The following is a 6762-nucleotide window of genomic DNA, read 5'->3' as shown; positions in this document are numbered from 1 at the left end:
TGTTGGTTCTCCACAGTGCTGGGGGATGGTGTCTTGTAATTGGTGATTTCTTTTAGACTTTTTCACACTGATGCCGAGTCGCTGGAAGTGAACCGAGTCCTTATTTTTTCAGAATAATTCCTCTTTGTCACTCTGATCTCCTTTTCCAGCGTGTATTTAGCCTGTTTATACAATATTCACAGACACTAATCAGTTAAGTTAAGTGTACTTTTGATTTATTCATCCAAAGTTTGCCAAATTACATGACATTCCACATAATACTGTAAATTAAATTTTTAAGACTGGAATCCACTATTCCATCCTTGTTTTCTGCATGGCAGAAATCTTAGGGCCCTATATTATTTACACATTCACAATCAATTAATAGTTGACATAAAATTAAAGTTTGCTGAAAATGTGCTCACCCACAGCCCTTGAGTTTGTAGATGAGTTGCTGTAGATGAGTTTGTTTCTTCATACAATTTGGAGAAATGTAGCATTGCATCGCTTGGTTACCAATGGATCCTCTGCAGTGAATGGGTGCGGTCAGAATGAGAATCCAAACAGCTGATAAAAAAAACATCACAATAATCCACAAGTGAGCTTCCTTCCAAAATACGAGTTCATGTTTGGGCTCTCATTCTGATGTGTAAGGGTAGTTTCCCTACAGTGGTTCAGGCTGTAAGATTGCCGAAAGACTAAAGAAACGTTATCAGCGCAATGGTATAAAACTGTACATTTCTTGTCTATTACCACCCACTGCTACTTATACCAATGGCGGAAATAAGCACAGTTAGAATAGGCAAGGCAAGGCAAGTTTATTTATATAGCACATTTCGTACACAAATGGTAATTCAAAGTGCTTTACATAAAAGTAAGTAAAATAATTATAAAATCATAATCACAAGAATAAAACAAGCAATTTAAAAACTTTGAAAATGATTAAAAAATGTATTTAAAACGAATTTAAGACAGTTAAAAATAGAAAATGATTATACATGCATAAAATACAGTGCAATCAGTTCGGACATCGCACAGTGCTCATTCAGTAAAAGCACAGCTAAACAAATGAGTTTTGAGTTTAGATTTAAATGTGACTAATGTTTTAGCACATCTGATCTCTTCTGGAAGCTGATTCCAGCTGCGGGTGGCATGATAACTAAAAGCACATTCCCCTTGTTTTGTGTGAACCCTTGGTATTTCTAACTGACTTGATCCTAATGATGGTCTGTTAGGTTTATATTCAGTGAGCATATCTGCTATGTATTTAGGTCCTAGGCTATTGAGTAATTTATAAACAAGTAAAAGTACTTTAAAATCAATCCTAAATGTAGCTGGAAGCGAGTGTAAGGACCTGAGGACTGGTGTGATATGCTCAGATTTTCTGGTTCTAGTCAGAATCCTGGCAGCAGCGTTCTGGATGAGCTGCAGCTGTCTAATGGTCTTCTTGGGAAGGCCGGTGAGGAGACCATTACAATAGTCCACCCTGCTGGTGATAAAGGCATGAACAAGTTTCTCCAAGTCTTGACTGGAAACAAAACGTCTAATTCTTGCAATGTTTTTGAGATGATAGTATGCTGATTTAGTTACAGCTTTGACATGAATAATGAAACTAAGGTCTGTCTCCAGAATCACACCAAGATTCTTGACTTGATTTTTAGTTGTTAGACCCCTAGAGTCAAGGTATGCATTCACCTTGAGAACTTCATCTTTGTTTTCAAATGCAATGACTTGTTTTCTCCTTGTTTTACTGAAGAAAATGTTGGCACATCCAACTGTTAATTTCATCAATGCATTGGCAGAGGGAGTCAATGGAGCTGTAGTCATTTGGTGATAAGGCTAGGTAAATCTGGGTATCATCAGCATAGCTGTGATAGGCAATTTGATTCTTTCTCATTATTTGACTTAGTGGGAGCATATACAGGCTAAACAAGAGTGGTGTAAGAATTGAGCATTGTGGGACTCATAGTTATTCATTTAGAATAGCTAAATATGTGGGAGAGGGTTGCTATTGTGTGACTATATTGTATTGTAAGAGGTAGCACTTCAATGTTAATGTTGAATCAAGACTAGTTAGCACATAATTTATAATCGAAGTGGTTTAATAACAGTATTTTGTTATGGTTACACTTCAATTGGTTACAAAATAGATGAAGGATGATAAAACATAAACAGTTAATTGTACCCAGCATGTATGTAAAATGTTACCTGAGAGAAAGAGATAGAGAGAGGAGGGGATAGAGAGAGGAATAAAAGAGGGCAGAGCCCCAAGAAGAGCTCCAACAAATAAAGTAGGCAGACAAGAAAAGAGGTAGCAAAGGAAAGCCCCAGAGCAACAGTTACAATCTTCTTTTATCCCTTCCTTGACCATGTGACTAAAAACCAAATGTGAGACATTCAAACTGACCAATCAGCAGATTACAGCTTCACCTACTGTGCAAAAGGTGTGACAATTAGCAGACCCCGATGTATACACATGTTGGCCTACAGGCCTTGATAACAAACAGCACCTCTGTGCCTTCAGGAATGCCAAATGGCCATTTTGTTACTCAGAATAGGTTTTCAGAAGTCTTTGAAGTCTTCTTGGATCTCTACCCTCTTTTTGATAATTTTCAACCCTACAACGAGAGCAAAATACAAATGCAATAAACCCCTTTGTATAAATAACAGAAACAAAATTAATATGTCCTTGGACGTAACACCAGACAACTGCAGCTCAGAAAGTGAAGGTCCTTTCTGCCCCAATCCAGGATGAGGAAAATATTTAATCTGATGACAGTGATACAAAGAGTGATGAGCCACTGGCCTTTCTGTGAAATGGGATAAACAAATTGTTTCAACATGTAAAAAAAAAAAATCTTCCTGCCTTTCAGACATCACAGTCAGGGGCCATGGAAAGGAAAAAAAAAAGAGATCCAAGTCCAGACTGGAAAGTGAAGAATCTCTCAACATGTCGCTCCAGTTTTTTGGAGAAGGAGGGCTCATCTGGGTGGAACGACCTTGGAACATAGAGGAACTCCGATATGTGGCTGCTGCATTGCCAAACCCAGAAAAGGCAGTGGAGCAGTTTACCAGAGCAGAGGAGAACACTGATGCCACATACAGACCGGGTGTGCCTCACACGTCCTGGAAAGTGAAGCTGTGGGCTCTTTGATTGCCCCCTGGTGGCTGGCTGCAGTACAGGTCATAAACCCCACCCTCTCCATGTAAACGAATGGGACTTGAGTCAAAAAAAAGGCCAAGACTGGGTAGCAAGAACCTCCTATGTGGATGTACGCTGTGGAGGAGGAAAAAGAAAAGAGAAAGAAAATAAATGGAGGGGAAGAAGTGGAGGTGGAGGGATGCCAGAAGTATTGTAACTGGGGCGGAGCAACTGCTGCTTATATACACGTTTGCAGCGATGATTGACTGGAACTTCATTTAAATTCAGGCTCCTGGAAAAAGTATACAATTCCATTACTTGAGAGTTGGAGGGGAAGAAGTGGAGGTGGAGGGATGCCAGAAGTATTGTAACTGGGGTGGAGCAACTGCTGCTTATATACACGTTTGCAGCGATGATTGACTGGAACTTCATTTAAATTCAGGCTCCTGGACAAAGTATACAATTCCATTACTTGAGAGTAAGTACAGATACTGCTGATCAAATATTACTCCATTACAAGTGAAAGTTGTAAAGACAGATTTTACTTAAGTAAAAGTACAGAAGTACTTGCTATTAAAAGTACTTACTGTATGTACCAAAAGTACATTTCCTTTTTTATGTCAATGCACTTTTATTAATTTGGCATGTAATAATTGCATTACCTTATGCCTCTGAAGCAATTTACAATACATTATGCCTAATGAATACACCAACTAGCTTGTAATATAATTGAAATAAAGAGCTTTTAGAATGTTAAAAACCTATAGGCAAAAAACCCTACCCACCCCCACAAAAGCAGCATTGTAATGACCTCCCACAGCTCTGATAGTGCACACATCTATGTGTAGCCATTCATCCACATTTGAACTGAGTGGAAAGTGAAATTGCTGTAAACACAGACTGATAAGAAAAAAAATCAAACCTGCTTTAAAACCCAGCAACACAACTGTAGCTGTATAACATTACAACAGCAACACTGCTTTAACAAAAAATCAAAACAGCAAGATTTAATTGACTTAACAAACAAAAATGCTTTCTAATCGCTCTCTTGGTATTTGGATGTCATACACAGAGCAGTCTGTGCAATGCTGCTTCAAGTCAAACATCCACTGTGTTTTGTTAGGATATGCAGAACAGTTCTTCTGTGACTTTATAGGTAATATTTTCATTTTCACAATTTTGCTAAATCAAACATTATTGTGTTGAATATATACCACAATATGAACTACTTATTATTGAATTGTTGTAAAAAAAAAATATCACATTTGCAACTGGTCAGTGTTCAAAACATTCTGGGAAATCGCTTTACATAACCAGAGTGATTACTGATGGGCTGTCTACAAAAAAAAAAAAACACCCACTGACTTTCAAAGCTGCTAAATAGTAAATTTCTACATCGAGGACCTTGATTCAAAAGTAATGGAGTGAAAATGTACAATGTTTGTCTTTGTTCGGCTGTCCTAGACAAAATATTAGCATTGTGAAATCTGTGATTGTGTCTCCTAAACAGTGGTTCTGTGTCGTACAGTAAGAGAGGTTCAAAGACCATTTGAACTTGCTAATTGCTAATATCGTACAGTGGGTCTCCAACCCTGCTCCTGGCGAGTTACTGTCCTGCAGATTTCAGCTCCAACCCCAATCTAACACTTGAAGCAGCTAATCAAGGTGTTCAGGGTTACTTGATAATTACAGACAGGTGTGTTGGAGCAGGGTTGGAAATGACGTCTGCAGGATGGTAGCTCTCAGGGAGCAGGGTTGGAGATCCCTGGATTAAGGTTTTAAGACAGCAGCAAAGAACATAACTACATGCAAAGAGTATGCATAGTTAAAGGAGAGTGCAATGGTGAAAAACTTTCCATATTGTTGACATCAAAGGTTGCAAATCCAATCAGCCAGGGGTGTGTTTCCCAAAAGTAACTATGGTCGCAAGTTCCATCATTACCAATAGAGTTCAATGGAACTCACAACCATAGTTAGCTAATGATGCTTTTGGTAAATGCATTCCTGTAAAGTTTTTCACAGGAAATTTCTTATACTCGGTAGAAGTCAAATTACACAGATGCAACATAGACAGGTTGTGTGACATTTAATACTGTTGTTTAATACCAACAGACATATTACATTTACGTTTTGATAAAACTATACTTAAGGTTTAAATATTCAATTTTAAATATCATATAGTATTCTACTTTTGTTTTTGCTTTTGTCAAACATCTGAATATTTTATCGTTTGAACACGAATAGCATTAAAATACACAAAAATAAATACTTGCTCTTTTAAAAATCAGTTGATGAAATTGTTGATGAATCCAACACTACAGTAGATCAACTTAAACGTTTATCATCCAAAAAATCAACAACAAAAAAATTGGTCTGATTGTAAACACTCACTGGTCCTTTTTGTTCCATCAGAATATCACATTTTATTTATCTCTGTAGTGTTTATTTTTTTTCAGACTGTTCTAGGTGCTGGCTGAAGATGTATGTTATCTTCTGCATTGCATCGAATTCAGTAAAAGTTTCAGATTACAGCAGCCTCCTGTCATTCAAGTATCTTACACTAGCAACGAGTGGATTCAAACAGACTGTGTGCAAGACAATGAAGCAGCTGTAAAAGTGAACAAAATACACTGCTGCCTAGCTACGATCATGACTATGCTCGGCTGTATCAAAGAGTTTTTTTATTTTTTTATTTGAAGAATATATAGAAAGACTGGGATGTTTTTTCCATGCAAATGACATTGAGGATGACGCAAAGAAAGTTCCGTGCTGCATATGGCGAGTTCACACTGCACGATATTAGCCTGATTTTTCACTTTCCGAAAGTTTTTGCGAAATTGCCGACAAATGCCCGACATCGGAGGCAAATCGGTTCTCGTTCACGCGAATGACAATCACGCAGTGTGAGTTTTCGCGAAATCGCCGACAAATGCCCGACATCGGAGGCAAATCGGTTCTCGTTCACGCGAATGACAATCACGCAGTGTGAGTTATCAAAGACGCGATCTGAGGGAATCGCCGACACGTCGCCGACGCCCGTGAAAGGCTCAAAATGGGCTACACATGGGACCCTATTTGTTTTATCAAATATACACGTGCAAACATAATTAATCCCATATTGGGTGATTACATGGATATATGTAGTGCACATACGTGTCTTTAAAATAATTTTTGTTGTTGTTTTGACACTTGGATTACTTAATCAACATCTAAAAATTCTGACACTCCTGCATTTGTACACAATTTTCCACTGACATTTAGCAAAAAACATGCAGCCACTTTAATTGTGCTGACAACTTTCTCGCGAGATCCCATCCCCAAAATCCTCATATTTAAACTGCAAAGTTTGGCCCCGGGCTGTGTGCAACGATGAGGTCAAATGGCTTATATAGCAGAGAAGCTAGTGTAAACTAATCTAGTGTAAATAAGGTAGCATGGGACAGATTAAAACAGTAAACAATAAGGCTGTTGTACTTTTAACAATACATAAAATACAATAATATTACAACAATACTTAATATTTATCATGCAAACAGGAGTTTCTGCCTTATATAAATCTGCATCAGTTTGCATTTGGGTGTTATTATAAATCATACAAATTGTTATGACTATATAAATGTTTTTGCTTAAATTAGAATTAA

General features: G+C 37.7%; 1 pseudogene; it reads left to right on the top strand.

Moving 5' to 3' along the window:
* Positions 1 to 2929: 2929 nt before the first annotated feature.
* Positions 2930 to 6762, top strand: part of LOC107571152 (uncharacterized) — a 21263-nt pseudogene continuing 17430 nt past the window's right edge.

Source organism: Sinocyclocheilus grahami, unplaced genomic scaffold (assembly GCF_001515645.1).
Source record: "Sinocyclocheilus grahami isolate Dianchi unplaced genomic scaffold, SAMN03320097.WGS_v1.1 scaffold1555.1, whole genome shotgun sequence".
Classification (NCBI taxonomy): domain Eukaryota; kingdom Metazoa; phylum Chordata; class Actinopteri; order Cypriniformes; family Cyprinidae; genus Sinocyclocheilus; species Sinocyclocheilus grahami.
Note: the sequence above shows the minus strand (reverse complement) of the source record. Positions and strands in the feature narration are given on the sequence as shown.